Source organism: Cnephaeus nilssonii (assembly GCF_951640355.1).
Source record: "Cnephaeus nilssonii genome assembly, chromosome: 1".
Taxonomy (NCBI): Eukaryota; Metazoa; Chordata; class Mammalia; order Chiroptera; family Vespertilionidae; genus Cnephaeus; species Cnephaeus nilssonii.
The window spans coordinates 40,435,392-40,459,707 of NC_137072.1; the positions used below are offsets into that span (position 1 = coordinate 40,435,392).

The window sequence follows — 24,316 nt, forward strand, 5'->3', positions numbered from 1 at the left end:
TTATTGGAAATCTAACATACAGTAGGCACACCCATACCTGCTTAAGTATATAGCAAACACATTTTCTTAATAACTCTGGGCCATCATCATATGCAGTGGTACATCAACTCTTCAGTGAGATACACAGGAGCTGTCGGCCCCTACACCAAGATTCTCAACCTCAGGGCTCTCATGAGCCAGGTAACTTTGCTGTGGGCTGTCCTGTGCACTTTAGGTTGCTAGCAGCATTCCTGGCCTCTGACCACTAGGTGCCAATAGTATTCCCCAAGGCATGACAATAAAAAATGTCTGGAGACGTTGCCAAATGTCCCTTGGGAGAGAGGGGGTCAAACTCACTGGCTGCAAACCAAATGATCATGCTTTTTACGTATATTTGATTTTTGTAATTTTCTTTCTCCTCCCTCAGTGTTCACCTCTCAATGGCACAGTAACCTCTTTTAAGTATGCATGTTTCTCCAAGAATTCCCTTTTCCTTTTAAAATTATTTTAAACGTGTTGTCCACCAAAATATCAGAACACCTCTTTGGTCATAGTTGAAGAGAGTGGAACTCTCCTCTGAATATAGGGTATGAGTTTTTAGATCATGACTATTACAGACATTTAACCATTTCAGATTATTTGTTCTTTTTTTAAAAAATAAATTTTTATTGATTTCAGAGACGAAGGGAGAGGGAGAGATAGAAACATCAATGATGAGAATCATTGATTGGCTGCCTCCTGCACGCCCCCAATGGGGATTGAGCCCACAACCCAGGCATGTGCCCTGACCGGGAATTGAACCATGACCTCCTGGTTCATAGGTTGATGCTCAATCACTGAGCCACACTGGTCGGGTAGATTATTTGTTCTTGTTTCAATTTTCACCAAAAGTACAAAAATGGCATCCTGTTTTAATTTGCTTTTACGATTGCTATTAAGACATCTTTTCAAATAATTTTTTTTTTGCAATCTAGTGCCACGTTTTTTTATTTTTGTTGCTTTTGCTATTTAAAATGGCTCTAGGGAGGCAGTAAAGCATCAAACAGTCTGTCAAATTACAGCAGGAAGGTTAGGGAGAGGTGGGGAAGATAAGAGATCAACCGAAGGACTTGTATGCATGCATATAAGCATAACCAATGGACGCAAAACTCTGGGGGGTGAGGGCATATATGGGAGTGGGGTGGGGGGGGGCAATGGTAAGATATGTACACATATAATACCTTAATAATAAAAAAAAGTGATTTGTAAAAAAAATAAAAAATAATAAAAAAATAAAATGGCCCTAGGTATGATGCTGTCCAGTGTTCCTGAGCACAGGAAGGCCATATGTCAGATGAGCTTCATTAGCAGCTCTTCCTTAGAAAGATGCTTGTTTGTGTTCTCTGTGTGTTATTTACCATTTTCTTAATGATTTTCCAAAATTCTTTATACACCTGAAGAATAGTACCCTTTGGGTTACCATTTATGTTGCCAACACTGTCTTAGTTTCTTGTTTGTTTAAAATGGGCTTTTTTTCCAGTTTAAATTTTTATGTACTCAAATTTGTCAATGTAAGATTTTTTACCTTTGGTATCAATCACCTTTCTAAACTTAAAATTTAAAAAAACTTCTAAACACTGTCCACTTTCCCACCAAAACAATCTCAACTTCTTTAAAGTACATCTGATTTGTTTAATCATATGAAATGCTTTCTGAAAAAAGAAATCCGGATCCTTTCTTTAAAGCCAAATTTACCAAGAGCCTAGTGTATATTAAGCTCTGTCTGGGTTGGGAAAAAGAGCTAAAACTTACAGAGAAAAAAAAAAGTCCAATTAATAGAACTCAAAATGAGAGGAATTTTCTATATTGCATTTGTAGCCATGAAATTTCAGAACAAAACTTATTTTATAAAATAAAATAATAAGACATAAAAATCACCATAAAAACCCTAACACAAATCTTTAGCTACTGCAGCTACAGTCAATTCTTATTATCCCCAGATTTCATATTTGTAAATTCACTAACTTGCTAAAATTATATGTAACCCCACATTGAATACTTTCAGCCTTCTGCAGTTATGCACATGCTCCCAGCAGTCCGTGGAGCAGGCAACACTGTGCCTTCTCCTTCTAGCTTAGAGTACAAATAGTGTCCTTTTTGCAATCTAGTGCCACGTTTTTTTGTATTTTTGTTGCTTCTGCCATTTAAAATGGCCCTAGGTATGATACTGTCCAGTGTTCCTGAGCACAGATAGGCTGTGATATGTCAGATGAGCTTCATTTAGGTACAAGTTATGGTGCAAACAGCTATCAGGTACACCCAAAACAAGGAAGAGGAGTGTGCCATCTGTGCCCAAGGATATTTTGGAAATGCTAAATAACATTTAGAATGTGTGAGGGAGCTACAAAAAAAAAAAAAAAAAAAAAAAAAAAGGAAAGTGGCTAAATTCATGGATCCATGAGATGACAACCAATAAAAAGAAGAGAAGGTTGGAGGTTGAAAGCCAAAGAAATTTATAGTCATACTAGAGGCCCAGTGCATGAAAATTCATGCACTGGAGGGGGGGTGTCCCTCAGCCCGGCCTGCCCCCTCTCACAGTCCGGGAGCCCTCAGGGGCGGGAGGCGACCCAACAATCAGGGTAAGGCGACACCCCATCACACCTCTGCTGCTGCCACTGCCAGCAGCGTAAGCCTTGGCCGGCCCTGGTTACCTGAGCCTCGGGCGGCCCTGGGCGGCTGGGGGGCTGAGGGGACTGAGGGACTCTGGAGGCAGGCGCAAGGAGCGGCTGGGCCCGCCTAGGTGCGGGCCTGGCCTTGCCGTGCACCTGCCGCCCCGGTGGGGTTGAGGGGACTGGGCACCGCCATCTTATGGCTGTGGGCGCCGCCATCTTTGAGAAGGTGTGAGGGTAAATTAGCATATTCCCTCTTTATTAGATAGGAATACCAAGGGTCAGGAAAATACTAATTCCTCCTCAGGTAGAGCTGGCTGGCATGTTTTAAAAGGTGATAGATAGTATGGGGGGGGGGGGCGGGGGAACGGCAGGCAAATGTTAGTACAGGAAAATGGTTATGTAGAAGAACAGGTTTTCGATGCTGAGAGTGGCTTGTTTTACAAGGATGTTGGCAAACCAATCTATATAATGGAAATGGCATTTTGGTTTACAAAAAATGTTTTGTGACCAGAGGCTCACAGACCTAACTCTGTATTCCCCAAGGGGAAAAGAGTCAGTAATGGCTAATTCAGTGTTTGTGGTGACTTTATGGAACGTATCTACAGCAAATAACAAGAATTAACTGATTATAACAAAATGTGCCTTACTTTTTAAATTTTTTGAACAGCTATTTTTATAACATTACTTTAAAGAGCTCCTGAAAACCATTTTAAGTAAGGAGATGGAAAATTTCTACTAAAGCTTTTATGATATTTCCAGTTAAGAGATAGCCAACTTTGATGATAAATGTCAGTATGGTAGAACAGGGATTATTGTGATCCTATAATTTGCTCATAACATTATTTCCTAACACATCAGTTAAAATAACACAACCACTGTCTTCCAAGAACTTAAAAATCTACAAAATCACATATATAGTTTATATTAAAATTATTTTTAATCAGCCATTCGTTTATTACATAGCAATCATACTAGCCTATGCTAAGTTAACCAGACTACTTCATTTCTCAAATACTTTTTTTTTTCCAAAAGAAGTTTGTCATAATTTGTAGAATGGTAAATTTCAAATCTGAAGAAAATGACAAATAGAAATCTGGATTTCAGAACTGATAAAATATGAAATACTTGAGAGTATACAATAGCACCATGCTGAAGGTATTCAAGAGCAGAGAGACAAAAGTAAATAAGTCAATTTTATCTGATGTTATTAGTTTACACTAAAAGTAACAACACAGCTTGCTTATTAAATGTTTGAGTGGATTTAAAAGGTGTCTACTCAAATAATGGTTTATACTTTCATGCACATTAATAGTCACAGCATACTTCTAAAAGACAAGATCTAGGTGATATCTTGATCTATACTGACCTCTTCTTTCCTAATACATTTACCTTTAAAATTATCATCTCTTTAATTCATGAAATTAGACCAGTTTACAACTGAACTTTTCCTTGGATTCTGATTACATGAAAATTAACTGTAATTTTTTAAAACCCTCAATTATTTAGCAGTACATATAAAAGATAACAATGGAACAAATCTTATTTTACTATATATATTTTGCTATAATGAAAAAGCAATAGAAAAAACAACTAAGAAATGACAGGACCATATTCTAGATCAAAGATGGCAAGTCCATGCACAGGGTGAGAACAAGCACATGGCTCAAAGGCTCCTGGTACGTGCTCTGCACCAATGCAAATGTCATCCAGAACAGCATGCATTTAGACTGACATTCCACATCTGAGAAGGATTTGGTTATTTTAAATATGTTTACTGATGAAAGAGAGAGCGAGAGAGAGAGAAAGAGAGAGAAACATCATTTGGCTGCATCCTACATGCCCCCTACTGGGGATCGAACCCACAACCTGGGCATATGGCTCTGACCCAGAATGGAACCAGTGACCTCTCAGTGCATGGGACGAAGCTTAACCAACTGAGCCACACCGGCCAGGGCAGGATTTGGTTATTTTATTCTCCATGCTATAGTATTGAATTGATATAACATACAGCTCAAAGTTTATGATATCTTTGAAAAGGTATAAATATTTTATTAAATATGCAAAAAAATCTGAAATCATACAATTATCTTACACATGTAAAGTGTATGGCAACAGTGGACACAAGCAACAGCAGACACTGACAATATCTGCCAGTAAATCTGGCACTCTCTATAGCTAAATTGTCAAATATTTGTTATTTTAATAAAATGTCAGTTTCTAAAGTACTTTCGAGTTTTAATTTGGGTAAAATGTTTCCCATAATCTCAGAAAGGGGTGTCAAAGTTTAGTTTCATTTCACATTCCTAATCAGTTTGTACTGACTGCTTAGGGCAATGTGTTAAGAATTTTAAGGTCAAGGAATAAACTTACAGGTTATTGGGAAAGGGGGAAGAGACTGAGTCTCCAGAAAACTAAAAAAAAAAAAAAAAAAAAAGTAAGTAACTATTAACAATGATTAATAAAGGCATATTGTTTTCTAAAATAATCCCATCTCATCGGCATTTAAAATAGCCACAGCCTAAGACATGGCTCAATTCTGAAAGTTGCCAGAATAGCACCGAGAGAGCTCACATTCATCATGCCTCCTTGGTTAACCTTGATGCAGCTGGCAAATAACTTCCTTCACTTATGACTACATTTCTCAACTTTCTCCCTCTCTGTTTTTGAAGGTGGAGTGATCAGGATAATACGTGTTACTCTCTAGTCTGAGGAGCAGGTTTCCACAAAAAGGGAGAGAGAAAAGAGCGAAAATAATTCACTTGATTAGATTCTGCTTCAGCCTTTTTCCTCTCATAGAATAACTGCCCAAAGTGTAATACTTGGTAAAGTATAAAATTCATCTCTAAATATATCAAAACATAACTTTCATATAGAAATATTAACAATGGTAAGCTAACAATATATTTATACTTTACTGTGTATTCTTATTAAACTCTACATTTATATTTAAAAAATAGTAACCTAACAAGCTAATACAAATGTTATTTAAGCACATGCAACACTAGTTTTAACCATAATTAAGAGACAGTCAAGAGTATTTCATAGCTCCCTACCCACCAACTCTTTCATTATTCTATGCTGTACTACCCAGGCCATTTAATCAGTCAGCATTTATTTACATTAAACAATAATTTTGGTTGTTAGGAGTACATATGCTGTGGAAGTGCAGAAAGGTACAGAAAAGGTTGTGTTCCTTTACCTCAACTTGTAGGATAGTTATAATTTCCCTGAAGAACTGACATTTAACCTGAGGCCTCTAGGATATATAGAATTAGTCAGCAAGGTAGAAGCAAAGAAAGATTAGATAAAGGTAGTACAGGAAACAGAGGCCAGTTTATGTGAAGTTTCATGCACCATTATAAAGGACTTGAGACTTTAACCTAATGGCAATGGGAAGTCACTGAAGAATTCAGTCAGAGGGATTAGACTCCCAACAGCTATTTAGATTAGAAGTTTAGTCTGTACCCACCCATGGTAATTCCATCTTTCTAATCACCTGATATCAGGCTCAGCACCTGCTGTATGCCTCAATGAGGAAAAAGTGTGATAGAGCTACTTTTAGGACAGATGTCCTAGCTCAGTGGTCGGCAAACTCATTAGTCAACAGAGCCAAAATATCAACAGTACAACGATTGAAATTTCTTTTGAGAGCCGAAAACCGACTTCTGCGCATGGGCCACGAAGTTTCAATCGCACTGTACGTGCGCGCCCGCACGTGGTATTTTGTGGAAGAGCCACACTCAAGGGGCCCAAGAGCCGCATGTGGCTCGCGAGCCACAGTTTGCCGACCACTATCCTAGCTCCTATAAAATGGTCTCTTCTTGCCCTAGCTGGTATGGCTTAGTGGATAGAGCGTTGGCCTGCAGACTGAAGGGTCCCAGGTTCCATTCCAGTCAAGGGCACATGCCTGGGTTGAGGGCTCGATCCCTGGTAGGGGGTGTGCAGGAAGCAGCCGCTCAATGATTCTCTCTCATTGATGTTTCCCTCTCCCTTCTTCTCTAAAATCAATAAAAATATAAAAAATAAAAATAAGAAATAAAGTGGTATTTTGTTTTTTGTGGTTTTTTTTTTACTATCACTAGGTTTAGATATGATGCCCCAAACTGATGCAGCCATCTGGCAACCATAAGCATGAACTAGTCTTAGAACAGAGCTGAGCAAGTGATGGGCTGGACAATGGAAAGTCGGTCCTTTGGCAGGCTGGAGGCCATGACAACCTCTCAGGAGCAGCTCCAATCATATGATGGTGGTAGAAGCTGGACTCAGAAAAGAGAAACAAAAGAATGCTTTTGTTGAGGGTTCAAAGTTTATAAAGGGAAGAAAAAGAAAACCAGAGGAGTGTAGAGTTCAGAAAGCATTTATACTGTTTATTTTGTAATGGTAGGAGATGTCTGAGTATATCTGAATGTAAATGAAAGGGAGCCAGTACAGAAGAGGATTAAAATAAAATAGGTGAGTTTTCTGAAGCAAATGATCTATGGGCACATGAAGAGAATGACAAAAGGAGATGGTGAGTGCCTAAAGTAAGTTACTTCCAACATGATGCAGTCTCTTCTCTGGAAAAAAAAAAAAGATGCCAAAGTGGTCTACAAGAGTGGTGGTGGGGGAGTTGAGGAAAGTAAAGAAAGTTAAGTAAATCTTTATGGAAAGTGGATGATGAACTATCAGAGAAATAAAGTATGATTGAGAGCTCAGATGTCCATCTATGTCGGTTTCTAAGAACCTACACACAGTGTCACCACTCAGCTCTCTAATTTCTCTCCAGTGTATAGGCGAGGGTAAATTTATCCAGAATTTGGGTTTTGCCTTTAACATGTTTGCAATGAAAAGATAAAGGGACACTTTTTTGTCTACCTAGATGCACTCATGTGACCTACTGTATGTATAGCACTGTACACATTAGGTATTATAAAGATACTAGATGCCTGATGCACGAAGATTCGTCCAAGAATGGGCCTTCCTTCCCCTGGCTGCCGGCACCGCTTTCACTCCGCCTGGAGCCGCCTTTCTGCCTTCCCACGCTGCCCAGAGGCACAGAGCGGCTGGGGTGGTGCGGAATGCCTGTGTCGCCGCCATGGTGACAACGCAAGCGTCCCGCCCCACCCCCGGCCGCTTGGGGCCTGTGTATGCAAATTAACCTGTCATCTTTGTTGGGTTAATTTGCATACTCACTCCTGATTGGCTGGTGGGTGTCACAAAGGTACGGTCCATTAGCATGTTACTCTTTTATTCATGTAGATTTAAAAAGTCAGTGTTTATAGGTCAAGGAATTGGGAAGATGATTATTGGGGTAAAGTTTAAATAATAAAAGGCAATAGAATAAGAACTATTTGAGGCAAACTTTAAATGCTGTAGAAGTTTAACTGTGGGCTAATAAGATGAAAATTGACAGAGATCTCAAATGCCAACTAATTTTAAATTAAGTTTTAAGCTGACTTCAGCATTGCGTATGAAATAAGGAGGGGAAAAAAGGATACTTGAACAAAAGTTATATGCCCAGTCGCGTGGCTCAGTGGATGAGCATCAACCTATGAACCAGGTCACGGTTTGCTTCCCAGTCAGGGCATATGCCTAGATTGTGGGCTTAATCCCCAGTGCAGGATGTGCAGGAGGCAGTCGATCAATGATTCTCTTTCATCACTGATGTTTCTATCTTCTCCCTCTCCCTTCCCCTCTGAAATCAATAAAAATATGTATTTAAAAACTTATAAAATAATATTTATACAATCAGTACTATCTGTGTATTTTAAAAGCCATTTATTAAAAGAATAAATAGAATGACTGGCTGAAACAAAAGTTTTACCTCTGGGGAAACAGGAAATAAGACTAAAAAGTTAGACTAAAACCATTCAAAATATTATGAATGAGACCTGGCTGGTGTGGCTTAGTTGGCTGGGCATTGTCCTGTGCACAGGAAGGTTGCTGGTCTGATTCCCAGTCAGGGCAAATGCCCAGGTTGGGGGCTCAATCCCCCATAGGGGGTGTGCAGGAGACAGCTGACTGATGTTCCACGCTCACATTGATGTTTCTCTCTCTCAAAATCAATTTTAAAAAACTTTAAAATATATATATCACGAATGACAGAATTAAAATCCATTGGGGGGTAAGGGGGAGGGGGGGAGTGCATGAAGAGAGGTTTACAATTACATCTTGCTACCTAGTAGCAAATTCCAGGCCGCAGTGCAGGAAGAGCCTGAACGAAGCCTGTGGCCTCCTGAGTTAAGGAGACTAAGAGCAGAGACTAGTGGCCAGTTTTGTAGACCCTAAACTTTTAAGTTCTATGAACCAGACTTCAGATCCTCTTCCCTCCCTATTATTTATGATATTCAGGATTATTCTATGAAATGGTACCTCTAGTTAAGAACAAATACTGACTCATAATAGCAAACCTTTTAACATTTCCACTCTATTCCTCAAGGTAAAATTTTACAAAATATTCTATTTAAAATGCAACCCTAACAGCACCAATTAATATAATTCTTGAATGTATCTGGTAATCTAAAACTGAGAAAATTATGTGTATTTCAGAAAAAATCTGACTTAACAGTTTAAAAACAGATAAAACTTTGTTTTAATCACCTGAGTATAACTAGAAAGAACAGTATAAAGACTGACATCACTTGGAAATCAGCTGTGGATGGCCTGTGCCATATGCTCAGAAGAACAAATGAAATACAGCTGAGACCTTGTTAGAGACTCCAGCTGAGGCCTCCCTGAGCCACTCCCTCCTCCTTGACATCCCATCTGCTATGCAAAACTGATGGACACTGCATCAGGGATGAAGAGAAACCGTGGTCATTATCAGGCACTCCACAGGTATCCAGAGCCACTGTGATGGCTCAGCATGGAAAGGTGTAGACATTGGTCATCAAAGTGACAGGGCTTCTTCCCTCATACTCTTCTGGTATTCAGCTCAGACACTGAATCTGTCCCTGCAATGCTCATGTCTCTGGGGAACAACCTGAAAGTGGAAATGACACCCTCAATCTGGAGGAATACCAAGGATCACCTGAAATCCAGACAAAGGCCAAGGTTAGCCAGACTGCTAAGGGCCTGAAAAACCTTCGCATGTGGTCTCAACCCTGCCTGCAGACACAACCCACGATGGATGGCATGACTGTCTAGGGCAGTGGTCAGCAAACTGCGGCTCGCGAGCCACATGCGGCTCTTTAGCCCCTTGAGTGTGGCTCTTCCACAAAATACCACGTGTGGGCGCACACATACAGTGCAATTGAAACTTCGTGGCCCATGCGCAGAAGTCGGTTTTCGGCTCTCAAAAGAAATTTCAATCGTTGTACTGTTGATTGGCTCTGTTGACTAAAGAGTTTGCTGACCACTGGTCTAGGGAAAGACATCCAAGTTCTTCTGATACCTGTCAGCATCGAAAGCTTACTCCAGCACCAGCAGGAACTTTAGGCCACTGCTCAAATTACGGAAAAGCCCAGAGACAATGAAACTGAGTGGCAGTTTATCTCCTGAATATCGTTCACCTTAGACCTGATGTAGGACTATCAGGAAACCCCAACCAACCCTACCTTTGATATCCACCTTCCATGACCAGTAGAGCGACAATACAGGAGCATTTTAGAGAAACCAAAAAAGACTCAAGGTTTTCCTGTAGGAAGCATTTATTTTTCAGGCTGTTAACCCTCTTTAAGAAACTTCATGAAGCCCTATCTGGTTTGACTCAGTGGATAGAGCATCGGCCTGCGGACTAAAGGGTCATGGGTTCGATTCCAGTCAAGGGCACATGCCTGGGTTGTGGGCTCAATTCCCAGTGTGGGGCGTGCAAGAGGCAGCTGACCAATGATTCTCTCTCATCATTGATGTTTCCATCTCTCTCCCCCTACCTCTCTGAAATCAATAAAAATATATCTTAAAAAGTAATAATAAAAAAAGAAAAATAATAAAAAAAGAAACTTCATGAATATTATTCTTGAAAGACAATTTCTGAGACATAGAGCTAAAGATCAGAGGGTACATCATTTTCTGTAAGTCATTTCAAAAAGGAATATTTAAAAGAAGGCATACATACCACAACCTACTTTACAAAATAAAAATTTGAAACTCACAAGTTAAAAAAAACTTTTGTGACTTTAAAAAAGAGCCCAGACCCATCTCCAGAGATTCTGATTTAATGTTTTTATTAAAGAAAAAATAGTAATTCAGATGTTCAGTCCTGATTGAGCCAGTTGTACTAATGGCACATCAGGTCACTCTTGGTTTCTAATGTATCAGCTAGAACCCCAAAGAATTTATTTTTAAAAAATAAGATCCAGCCCAGCTGATGTGGCTCAGTGGTTGAGCATCGTTACCTATAAGCCAGGAAATCACAGTTCGACTCCAGGTCAGGGCATATGCCGGGGGTTGTGGGTTCGATCCCTGATGTGGGGCATGCAGGAGGCAGCTGATCAATGATTCTCTCTCATCATTGATGTTTCTATCTCTTTCTCCCTCTCCCTTCCTCTCTGAAGAAAAAAAAAAATCCAAATACTACTGCAACTAAGGCTTACAACAGTGTATTTTTCATTAGGATTTGTTTAAAATATACAAATGAAATGAGAAAGTCTAATTTTAAACTAGATTGGTGTTGTTCAGCTTTTAATTCACTTGAAAATCACTGAGACTAAAGCTAGTAATCCTAAGAAAATAAAATTTAACTTTCAAATTATTCAAATGAAAGTTTCTTACCTGAAACAATCCAACATGAATACTGATCACAAGCAAGAGGCTTCTTAACATTATGTGTGCAGAATATCTATGTTCAGAATCCTATCCTATATCATAAAAGTCTAATATGCAAATTGTCCCCTCGGGCGGTTGTTTGACCAGGAGACTGGGAGTTCGACCGCTCGCTATGACGTGTGCTGACCACCAGGGGGTGACACAGAACATGGTGGGCATCGGCGACGTGGCTCTGGCAGCAGACAGCAGTGGAGGCGCTGCCGGCCCCAACAAGAGTGAGACCACGGCGGGATGGTGGAGCAGGTGAACAGGCAGCGCCAGGCCAAGGCGGTGCAAGCGGGGGCCCAATCACCCCGCCAATCGCCCCGCAGAGGGCGACCAGTGGTGGCAGCGGGGGGCGGGGCCACCACCCAGCTCCCAGGCGCTAAGGGAGCCAGGTGGGGGGCCCAGCCCCGATCAATCCCCCCGCAGGCAGATGGTAGAGCAGGTGAGGGTGCGGCGTCATGCCAAGGCAGGACTGCAGGGCTGCAAGGCTGGGGCCGCAAGCTGGGGCCCGATCTCTGCAGACCCCCCCAAGGGACCCCACCCATGCACAAATTCATGCACCGGGCCTCTAGTAGTAAAATAACTAGGTACAGTATTTCAAAAATAAAACATACCAGGTATTTTGACATAATACTCAATGTGATTATTTTTTAAATATATTTTTATTGATTTCAGAGAGGAAGGAAGAGGGAGAGAGAGATAGAAACATCCATGATGAGAGAGAATCATGGATCGGCTGCCTCCTACAAGTCTCCCACTGGGGATCGAGCCCACAACCCGGGCATGTGCCCTTGACCAGAATCGAACCTGGGACCCCTCAGTTCACAGGCCAACACTCTATACACTGAGCCAAACCGGCCAGGGCTTAATGTGATTATTTTAAAACACTGTTAAGTACAGTAGGAAAATAGATCACCTTAAACTATATGTCTTAAAAAGTAATTTTAAAAAGAAAAAATTTCTAATGATCCAAAAATATTTTAAGTATATTAATGGAACTCTCCCCCCCGCCCTCCAAAATTTGTCTCACTTATTTCTACTGAAAGAACTGGTCAAATAAACTAGGTATATTTTATATTAATTCAAGAAGGACTCCTTGATCTCCTAAACAGCATTTTTCAGATACAGTTTTGAGAGGGGAAAGGAAAGAATCAACAAGCAGACAAATCAGTCTATAAAAAAACTAAAAAGTTCATAATGGCTTTCAAGTTCAGAGTTTCCCCATGCAAGAGCATTCCCCATGCTAGCTTTCATTAATATAATATTTTTAAAAATCTTTCCAGAGCTATTTATTGAGGAAGTCATATTTACTATGTAACATCCCCACTGATGAATATCAGCATGATGTGAATATGTGAATGCTACAACTCAGTTGATCTATTTCTCTTCACCATATGCTTCTCATATTTTAGATGGTAAACACCTACAGAACTCTGAAGTCTTCACACTTAGAGCAACTTTCAAGTAATTAGTTATTTCAATACAAACTGAACTTATCCAACAGAGGGAATGGTAAAGTGTTCTTGCTATATGACCCCCCTTCTCATACAGCAAAAACACTTTAGTGTTGGAGTTAATTCCGAATATTTTCCAACATTTCTCTCCTATACATATTAAAATAAAGTTGTAGGTTCCTCCCCTTCTACCTCATGCCAAGTATCTTCATAATACTAGCTGCAAAAAGTGACAAGAAGAAAGCCAATTATAGACACTTGTTCTTAGATTGCCAGTGAAACTGGAATTAAGCAGAACATTCTGATTACCAGGAGATTTCTAATATTCCTTTTCTTTCCACCTCCTACTTTTGTATAAAGAGTGAGTTTAGTTTTACCTTTTTTTATTATCCCCGTTTGGCAGACTTGTAAATAAAAGCACACTTGGGAGATGAAGGTGGTATCAGTACAAAGATTCAAGGACTTAGAGAATCTTAGGAGACAGAGCAGCCATAGGTTTTGGTAGTCATACACTTGAATTCAAATACCCACTTGATCATGTATTCTGAGTGACCCTCAGGCACTGGTAACTTCACCCTCCTAAGTCTGTTCTCTTAATATAAGTTATAGGACAGTTATGATTATACTATAATATTGGAATTTATCATATACTCACACTAATACTACTTCCCTCATGCTGTTGTGAGAAAGAAATGGGATATGTAATTGCCTACTATAGTAGGTGCTCATTAAGTCACCTTTAAAAAAAAATGGTGCTGCCACAAGCAACATTTATAATGACACACAGCTTTCTAAAAACTGCTTATATAGATTTCTAATGGGAACTAATGTGCCTACACAGTCAAATTAAAATGTATTTATGCCATCTTAAAAAACAGCATTTTAATCCCAACTGTGAAATATCCCAATCTCAATACAAATCCGTTAAAATATACATATGTGTGTGTGTGTGTGTGTGTGTGTGTGTGTGTGTATATATGTATCACATACACATATATTTTAGTGTTTGCATAAATGTTTGAACTAGGAAAGAATCATCCTTCTTCAAATTATAAATTTACTTAGCATACCAGATCAAACTAGAAAAAAAAAATCAAAAATATTAAGTGGGTCCACATTTCACTTAAATGCTTAGAAAATATCTGGAGAACATAAAAATTACTAATCATAACAAAGTTGTTTTTAAAAATCCTCAGGTAGTTAATATAGTGAAATCACAAAGTTCGAAATCATCATCGTTAAGACCTCAAAAATAATTTTCGTTCAAATACAATGTATCTTAATTCACATACATCATACACTTTCTTCTGTCACATTGCATTGCACTTGTTTCAATAATGATGCTACCCAGCAAAAGTCTAGTACATAGTACAGTTTCAATAAATAACTGTTTAATAAATGAATAAGATCTTAAAACATATTCTACCCATTGTAAAAATATAACATTTTAATGTGATCTTACGAATTGGATCAATTATGAAGTAACTTGAACTATAAAAGTATTTATTTAAAACAAAACTAGTTTACCTATTATCCTATATAATAAAAGGGTAATATGCAAACTGACTAAATGGCAGAATGACCGGTCGCTATGACGCACACTAACCACCAGGGGGCAGACACAGGAGCTGCCCCCTAGTGGTCAGTGCACTCACACAGGGGGAGCGCCACTCAGCCAGAAGCCCTGAGCTGGGCTCAATACTGGCGAGTAGAACAGTGGTGGCAGGAGCCTCTCCCGCCTCTGAGGCAGCGCTAAGGATGTCCGACTGACGGCTTAGGCCCACTCCTAAGCCGTCAGTTGGACATCCCCCAAGGGTTCCCGGACTGCGAGAGGGCACAGGCTGGACTGAGGGACCACCCCTGCCAAGTGCACGAATTTCATGCACTGGGCCTCTAGTACTTAAATATTACTCAGTTCACACACAAAAAAAATAAAAAACTGTACACATTTTCAGGAACAGACATTTTCCAACTAAGGTATACCAGCACATAATGAGAACTTCTCATCACTGAATAGACATGAGTCAATATGATCCCTTATAAATGCTCATATAACAGTATTCCATTGCCTTTGTCATTTTTCTTTAATTTCACATAAAGTTAGGCAAACACTTAGCCATTTATTGAACAGAAAATATACCCCAAAAAATAGAATGGAAGATTAAATAAATGTATAAATAGTTACCAGATCCATATAAATCATATTGTTTATAAAACTGAATTAAATATCTAGAAATTTCCCTACTAAACACATAATGGATACACGAATATTTTTTATTTTCCAAATAATTTTTTTTATTTTACAGACTATTTACTTGCATTTGTAAGTAATTTTGATATTAAACATTGTACAGCATTTTCACAATAGAAACTAAATTAAGAGTTTTCTAAGTGGAAAAATCAGTAATAGCAAGCACACACACATGCAAAAAGATCTTCCCTTAAGGCAGTACATATATGTTTAAAATATTAGTTAAGACTTGATTATTCAGACTATACTACTGGATATTTTTATTTTTCTCTCCCTCCCTCACATCTTCATTTTTATCATTTTATTTCTTGTTATGGGGATTTTGTTATATGAATCACATTCTCTCACAAAACTCCTAGTTCATTCACTTCTCATTAGAGTGTGTGTGCTAGAATGGGGGTGTGTTATGAGGAGGTGGAACCTTCCATAATTAAAAGGAAGACTGATATGTTTTAAGATGATCATGTGGGACAGTGTTTGTAAAGAAATTTGCACAGTGGCTGAGACATGGTAAACATATAACATGTGATGCATATTATCATCATATACTTACTTTGTATAATAAACCTATGACTAACAAAACATTTCTAAAATCAAGGCCAAAGAAGTACGTGTGAAGAACCTTCAGATCACTAGTGATCTTTACAGAATCATTGCACCAAAGCAGATTTAAACTGTTTTGAAAAGTTGACAACACTAGTGCAAGGAAATAACAAAGTTATCTAAGTCCTGGCCCGTGTTGCTCAGTGGAAAGACCATCAGCCCAAGCACTGAAGGTTCTCCGGTTCGATTCCTGGTCAAGGACATATACCTGGGTTGTGGTTCACTCCTGCCCCTGGTAGAGGGGTGTGCTGGAAGCAACCAGTTGATGTTTCTCTCTCTCTCTCTTTTCTTCTCCTCCCTCCCTCCCTCACTCTCTGAAAGGCAAAGGAAAAAATATCCTCAGGTAAGGATTAACAAAAACAACAAAAAAGTTGTTATGCAAGAGATACAGGCAAAAATTAAACTCACATTAGTTATTTTTTACTTCTTCTCAAAATTCCTAGTACTAGTAAAAATGTTGGTGAGGGATTAGTTCCACAATGATCAAATGAAGAGGTGCCAAGCAGCGTTTCTTTATTTAGAAAGTCCATCTGCTTCAAGCAAATATAAAACATACAACCTGAAGCAGTTACAGATAGGGTGGCAGATGTGGGAAAAGACAAAAATATTCATTTAAAACCAATGGTTAAAATAAGAATGTTCACACTATGTACTTCAATTACCTATATTCTTCATCAAATATTAAGAAGTAATGCTAGGCAGTTGCCAGGGGCTGGAGAGAGAGGAGAAGGGAAGTTAAGTGTTTAATGGATATGGAATTTTGGTTTTACAAGATGAAAAGAGCTATGGAGATGAATGGTGGTTATGGCTGCACAACAATGTTAATGTATTTAATTATCGATGAACTGTACACTTGAATATGGTTAAGATGGCAAATTTTACGTTATGCATAGTTTACCAATTTTAAAAAGTTAAAGTAATCATAGAAAGACCCTTAAAATTGCTTCAAGTAAATGAGACCCAAGAAATATAACAAATGTTTATTTTCTAACCTTCTGAGTTAACTAAAAAGGAAAAAGAGATTCAGAGGTATGCTACGACAGTCAAACTCAAATTAGTAAGACAATAATATAATTTCAGAGCTTCACACCTTTCCACATTAAAGTCTCAGTAACACTGAATTTGTCTCAAATGAATTGGTTATAGTCATTTATGAGTCAATAACCCTATAGTACAATTACTATTATTTTCCAGATGAGGAAACTGACACCAGGCATGACAAGTTTAAGTAATTTGTCCAAGATCACTTTGCTAGTAAATAACAGAGGTGAGATTCAAACCCAAGCCATCTAGCCTCCACTTATGCTACTTCTCTAATGGCAAAAAAAATCTAATTACCCTCTAAAAGTATTCAATGTGAAGTCCAAATTAAGGTTTTCAAACAGTGAAAAGTTTTTAACTATCATAAGTCTGACTATCCATTTTCTCCTTAATGTTTTTTTCTAGATATACTCTTTGCTTGTTTTTCCATGTGGAATTCAACTGAAAGATAAAGTAAAGAAAATCTGAAGCCAAAGGTTTAGGGCTCTAAGTAGTATTAGACTGCATTTGATACTTCCATTACAAATGTTAAAATTCTTAATTAGCTTCATTTAGTTGTCTCAGTTAAGGTATGCATGCCTAAGGGTATGAATGTTTCTATTATACACTATCTGAACAACTCTTAAAGGAAAAGGGGATAGGGTTACAGAAGGGTGAGAGTTCAAATAAACACATGTCAATTCATAGAAACATGCAAGATGACATCCACTTAAAATACCAAGGTAATAATATCCTAGAAATATTTAGTATGAACTAAGGAGCTAAATTTTAACATTTAAATTTATATTGATTTTTCTTTGTAAAGCTGGAGGCACTTACATGCATTTTTTAAACACCTTGTAACAAGTAACTGCAAAAATAAGTCACCCAATTACAGAATGTAAAAGGGAGATTCAGTTTTCATATGAAAAACAACTAGGACAAAAAAGTACATGCAAAAAATAAAAATCCTGTTAATCACCGGTAGAGTTAAGCAAGAAAAAATTTTATTGTCATAATCACATCCCATATTTTCTAATCCTTTATTCTCTAACCTGACCATCTTATAAAGAAGAGTCCAACAAAATGACTGTACCCAGCACTAGTTAGCCAAAGACAAGAAAAATTACACACCTGTACAAAACTCCTATTTCTTTTTAGTCCTCATCCGAGGATATGTCTATTATTTTTAGAGAGAGAGGAAGAGAAACATCAATCGGTTGCCTCCCCTAAGCACCTGGACCGGGATCAAACCCAAAACTTAGATATGTGCCCTGAACTGGGAATCCAAACTAAAACCTTTTGGTTTATGGGAGGACACTCCAACCAACTGAGCCACCCGGCGAGGGCCAAAACTCGTATTTCATCTCCTGCCTTGTGCACAAATTAGAATTCCAAATAATCAAAGGTGACTTTGCTAACCAGAAAGCACTCAAATTCCTCAAGTACAACCAAGACTATCTGATACCCTGATAACTTCCGACCATTAATATGAATCCATGACCCAAAACCCCCAAAAGGTTATGTATGCACCCCATAATTACTATGCTACAACTACTACTTTTTTTTTTTCAGTTTAAAAGAAAATAAGTAAATGTTGTACTTTGTGCCTTTCAACCGACAGATTAAATTATTTTTAAGCAAGCTCTTAAAAATAATTGAATCCCTCCACGGACAGGGCCTACTATAGGATGCAGGACACCTGGGTGAGGCAGACCAGAGGACCCAGTACGGACACCTCAGAGTCAGGTGGGCCTCTCCAACCCTCAGGCACTGGTCCTTGCACAGGCTACCTGGGCACCTGCTTTAAGCTCACAGACACACTATATATATATATATATATGCAGACCCGGCTTCATGGACATACCGTCTGTAACACAGGGTATCACATGCCCACACCAGGTACTATTCAGGCACCATACATAACACTGGGCACCATGTCCACACCGAGTATCATGAACACAGCACACCTAACAGCGGGCGCCCTGGACACCCCAGGCGCCATGCACAATCGGGGACACTGAGTTCATGCCCACACCCATAAACACCGGGCACACCCCCGGAACCAGGCCCACACCGTAAAGCGCCTTCACAGCTGGCCCAGGAGAGGCGTGAGGGGCAGTCCACGTGGAACCTGGGTCCCCGGGACGCTCCAGGAGCCCCCCCGCCCGGCAGGGGCCCTCTGGACGCCCCGTGGAAGTGGTGGCCCCCGCCAGCAGTCCCGGGGCCTCAAGGGCCTGCTGAGGAGGCGAAAGCCGCGGGGGACGCGGACCCAGCCTCGCCTGGATCTCTGGGGGCCGCCAGCCCAGCCTCGGTCACGGCTCCCAAAACACGAACCGCGACGGCAAACGCCCCCTCCCGCCCTCCTCACCCTCACAGGGCCGCTTTCCGGAGGACCTCAAAGCGCGGCCGCGGGCCCCAAGGCCTGGCCGCGCGCGAGGAGGGCGGACCTGGCGTGCGACGCTCACGCGACACCCCGGCTTCCCCGCCCGAGTAGGCCCCGAGCCGTCTCCCCGCCCCGGGCCTTCCCTCCCGGCCCGCCGCAGGCGAAGGGGCGCCGACGGGACCCCCGCAGACCCGGGCCCGCCGCACACAAAGCTCCGCGAGCAACTCAGGGCCACTCGCGGGAGGGCGAGCGGCGGTCACACCCGCTCGGAGCCCCGAGAGGTTGCAGCCCAGCCCGGGCTCCACAAAGCTCGGCGCCAACGCCACGGACGCGCCAGCCACGGACGCCCCCGCCCGCGCCCCCACGCCCGCCGCACAGCCTTCCTACCATTATGCTCCGGTCCTGGCCTCCGCCGCGGTGCCCGCCCTCCCCTCCGCGCCCGGCCCCGCCGCCGCGCCGCCTCCCCCCCCCCCCCCCCCCCCGGTCTGGGCCGCGGGCGCGGAGAGAGAGGGGAGGGGGGGCCGCCGGCCTCCGCCTCCGCCCCCGCGGGCTCGCCCTCCCGGCTCTCCACCGCCCTCCTCTCCGGCTCCGCGGGCCCGTCCTCCGGCTCTCCCCGCCGCCCTCCTTCCGCGCGCCCGGCCTTCCCCTCTCCAGGGTGTCTCCCTGGCTCCGCGGGCCAGGCCTCCCTGGCGTCTCCCCGCCGCCCTCCTCCTCGGTTCCCTGGGCCGGGCCGCGCGCTCTCCCCGGCGCCTCCCGCCGCCCCCGGCCGCTCGGCGCTTCAGGGCGCCATGTTTACAGCCCGCACCTTCGGCGAGCGCGAGCCCGGCCAGGGAAGCACGGCGGCCGGGGGGGGGCCGGCAGGGCCCGGGACGCGGAGGCCCCGCCGCCGGACTTACGGGGTCTCCTTGCCGAGCGGCGGGCCCGGGCGGGGCGGGAAGTTGGGGCGCCGCCGCCGGGAAAGTTTCCGTCCTGCGAGGACGCGGCGCTGTTCACATGGCGGTGTGTGCGCGGGCGGCCGCTCGCGGGCCGCCTCCTCCACCTCCGCCCGCCCCCGGACTTTATTGTGCGGCGCCGGCCGCGCGGCGCGCTGGGCTCGGGCTCCCTCCCGGCGGCCGGCGCGGTGCACGCCCACACCCACCTTCCCTCCGTCCTGTCCGCGGCGCCGCTGCCCGAATTGGTTCCAGCATATTCTCACATCGCCGCACATGCACTTCGCGGCCCCACACGTGGAAGCGACGTACGTGCCGGCGCGCGGGCGCGGAGCGGCGCACAAAGGTCCCGGCCCGCATTGTTCCGCGCGCGGCCCGCGGGGCCGGCGCCCGCCCGCCCGCCCGCCCGCGTCCGTCTCCCGTCCGAGGGACTCGTTTCATCGCGTGCAGCGAGCCCCATTGCAGAGCCTTTGCGAAGCGTTCATTTTTACGTTCGTTAACCAAATTGGGAAAGTGGTTTTAGTATCTTTTTCATTCTGTCCTCAAGGAGAATTGCAGGGCTGTGCTAATTCCTCATTCCATACATACACACGGAGGACTTCGAAAAAGAACGGGACCACCCGTTGTCAATTAGACAAAAACACTACAAATCTGTGCAGAGAGAACGAGGTTATCTCTCTTAAGTTTGTCATTCTAGATCTAACCAGAGAAGATCCCAACATATGGTTTAAGAAAGTCTCAAAGATAAGCCTACTTTTACAGGTTCTACATGTTTTCCAAAAAAAAAAAACCTTTCTTTCCCCACTAGGAGTTTGGATGGACAGCCTATCAGCCAAAATTTCTTGCTCTGATTCTCATTGGACAGAGGTACCTGAAAATCATTGGGAAGAGTCTGTCCAAGTAATTTTGGGATTATAATCCAATGTATCGATCTTTTTTTTTTTTCATAGCTGGTCTCTAAGACTCAGAATTTAGAAATAAATGGGTGATATTTGAATAGGTGTTCCATGATGTATACCAGTCAAAAAAAGCAATTATTCAGCCATCGATAGCCCTAGTTCTGATACATCACAAAGAGTTTTCGGTTATCTCAGGGAACATCACAAAATAATTTTATTTTATTTTTTCAGATAAATAAAATGCAGCAGATGGGTTAAAGGGTTTCAGATAAAATCAAGCCAGACCTAGTTTGAGTGCTGGACCAGGAATTCTAACAATAAACAGCTTTAAGCACATCACCCTTTTTTAAAGTCATCTATAAAACAAGACTGTATGGCTTCACATTATTTCACTGTGGCAACATCATATATGCATAAAAGAAAGCTTACCTTTTAGGAAAGAAGTGACTGCATAACTCTATCTCAGGAAGACGCAAAGTTTGTCCCCTCCTTCCAGCACATACTTCCCCTATCTTCTTCAGTTTCTGTTCAAGTGTTACTTTTTTCCCAAAAAGGACCTTTGTGAGCCCCCAATGTAAATTGGCCCTCTCTATTTTTCTCCATAACACAAAATTGTTCGTAATGATATGTTTACTTTAGTGTTTAGAAACTGATGGGAGGGTTTGTTCTGCATAGCACATCCAGGCTTCCAATAAATGTGTTAAATGGAGAAATGCCACAGATAAAATTGGTGGTCTCATTGTACTTGACAGAGCACTGTCTAGATATTAGTGTTTTGCTCTTAAATAACCTAATACCCGTAGCTCTGTCACTCAAGCATTGTAGTCCTTCTAAATGCATATTAATTAAGACCACATGTTAATTAGATGATGTTATACTTAGGCTAATAGTTCAAGGCTGTGGAGTAAAGGATCTTATAAATGCAGTTCCCGCAAACCCTGGGAGAAGCCATGTAATGTTCTTCCTGCTCACTGGGTGCATGTGTGTGGGTGTGTTCATAAAACAGAAGAGGTATATATGCCTGAGCGTTTTGAAGCACATTAGTACACTTTTCTCCTTTGCATATCGATGCATGAAGTCCCTAAGGCATTCATGTACCTTGGAGGGCATTAGGATGGTCAGCGCAAGAATGTACACAGAAGGAAAGTTAATATTAAGGTGCTGACACCACAAATAGGAAATTTTAATCTGCAAGACAATTGGATTGCAAACGTGGCTTTGTTGAGAGATAACACAATTCTCTAAATTATTTTCTTTTTCATTTTCAACATATTTAGAAACAGGTCTGGTGTAGCAGACCACTGAACTTCAGCACCCAGGATCAGGACTGGGGATGAAATTAAGGAAGAAAGGAGGCAGAATGCTGGTAGTGAGGTATGTTAACTACCCATGGTTAGGCACTTTTGCCAAATACTTGGAACTCAGAAATATTTGGCATTCAGAACTAGTTGATGAATTAACGAATGCTGCTCATCACAATTTTATGTAATATCAATAAAATCAAATGAAAATAAGATAAAAATCCAACATTAGAGACTGACAGTTGAAAAGGAATATTAAATTACATATGCATATGATTTCCATTTTGTTAAATATTAGAAGGAAGAAAATGACAACAATGTATATTTCTTTGGGTTACAGGCATTTTCTTTTTTAAAAAAATCTTTGTTCATAATCAGGTAAAAGATTACTAGTAACTAGCCTACAATTCTGGTTGTTCCCCGTATACAGAACGGTACCAGGTAGGGATCCCTTTCTTGAAGGAATATATAACTATAAAATTAAGTTATATAGAATCTTATTTTCCAATGATTTCTTTGGTATATATAGAGATTTATGGCTGCAATCTATACATAGTTCACATCCCAAAATTTATATAAAAAGCCCCAAAATATAACTTTTGGGCAATCAAAGCTAATAAAAATAAATGTAAGCTATATGTGGGTAGTTGTCATAGAAGCAGCTCACCACACACACACACACACACACACACACACAAAAGGTTTACAAATGTATTACTTATCAATGAGGATAAACTACTGTCATGTAAAGTGAATTTAAGTAATTATTACCTTCCATTCACTATATTGTCACAAAAACAAGCAACGAAATCTTATCTGTGTATTCCTTGTACAAAACAGATAAAGATCAACGGAGTGTCCTTCAGAGACAGCGCCTGTGATCTCGGAGAAACCTGGGGCTACGTACCACCCACTCTGGAATTCACCATTCCAAAACAGGAGAATCAAGAAGTAAAGATTTGTCTGTGTGCAATACTATAAAACACATAGTTTTGCGCTGTAAGACATTACCACAAGCACTTACTTACTAGTAATTGCAGCAGGCTGTTGCAAATGACTGTAGGTGAGTGTAAATCCAAAGGTGCCCCTGTGGATTTACACTCACATTCAAGGGCATCTTCTTCACTCATTCACTTTCAAAGGTGTTTCCTGATGTGAGAGAGCAGGAGGGAATCAAAACTCATATCCATGGGGATGTGTGACCTAGAATGTTCTCTCTTACTTATGTGACAGCCCCCCCCCCCTTACACACACACACACACACACACAGAATAAAAACCCCTATTTAATAAAAGAGACTGAAGTGAGCGGTCACTACAGAGTGCAGAGTAATAATGCCTCAGGGGTCGATAAAATGTTTTCTAGGACTGCACTTCGGTTTTACAAATTTCCTTTGATTTTATTCCATACCCTTTTTGACTTCTGATTGGATTTCCCATAATCTTTTGAATTAGATGTTGGTATTTTAGATATGAATATAGTTTCCCCCTATTTTCCCTAAAGATAAATTGCTATTCTGGTATTAAATTGCTATTAATGAGTTCAGCTAGTGTTGCTTCGTTTCCAAGTGTCAAGTCACCTGTGGATGATGAAAAATCATGTTTTGAAGAACGTTGTGGACCAAACCTTGTAATGTCAATGACCATTCACCAAAGCTGCGATCCTTTGTGGCTAAGCCTGAAGCACGCACTGTGGCATATTTTAGTTTTAAAAAAGCTTCCAGTATACAGTAAGAGCTCTCTTTTAAGGGAGTGCCGGAGAAATGCCTGGGCCTGGGCAGGAGGCGCCGGAGGAGCAGGCACCACTCCCCGACTGCCTGCGTGGCTCCTGTGGACAGTGCTCCTCGGGCAGGCCTGCTCCTCCTGCCCAGACCAGGCATTTCTTTAGCACTCCCTGCCTGGGGCTCCTTCAGCTCGCTCCTGGTTTTGTCTGTGAATGTACAGTACCTACGGGAAGGAGGACCTACCACACCTGGTAATATGCTTCAGAACATTTAAAGGAAAGCAACTCAAGACGAAAAGGGTGTTTGTGCGTCTGTGTGTCTTTTTCCCTCCAAAATGGGATCCTGCTCTTCTCCCTGTCTCTCTTCTCGAACGCAACACAGCAGAAAGAG

General features: G+C 41.6%; 1 protein-coding gene across 9 annotated transcripts in view; it reads right to left on the bottom strand.

Annotated features, from left to right (window-relative positions):
- The window catches only part of ZMYND11 (zinc finger MYND-type containing 11), a 142,425-nt gene extending 122,081 nt beyond the window's left edge, over nt 1-20,344 (bottom strand). For 4 of the 9 annotated variants that reach the window (XM_079759405.1, XM_079759416.1, XM_079759413.1 and 1 more), the window contains exon 1: nt 19,971-20,171. The gene's annotated coding sequence lies outside the window, so the exon portion shown is untranslated. Of the gene's footprint in view, nt 1-19,461; nt 19,615-19,970; nt 20,173-20,212 lie in introns of those variants that run through there. The other 5 variants (XM_079759415.1, XM_079759411.1, XM_079759410.1 and 2 more) reach the window with 4 other exon arrangements.
- Nucleotides 20,345-24,316: the final 3,972 nt, after the last annotated feature.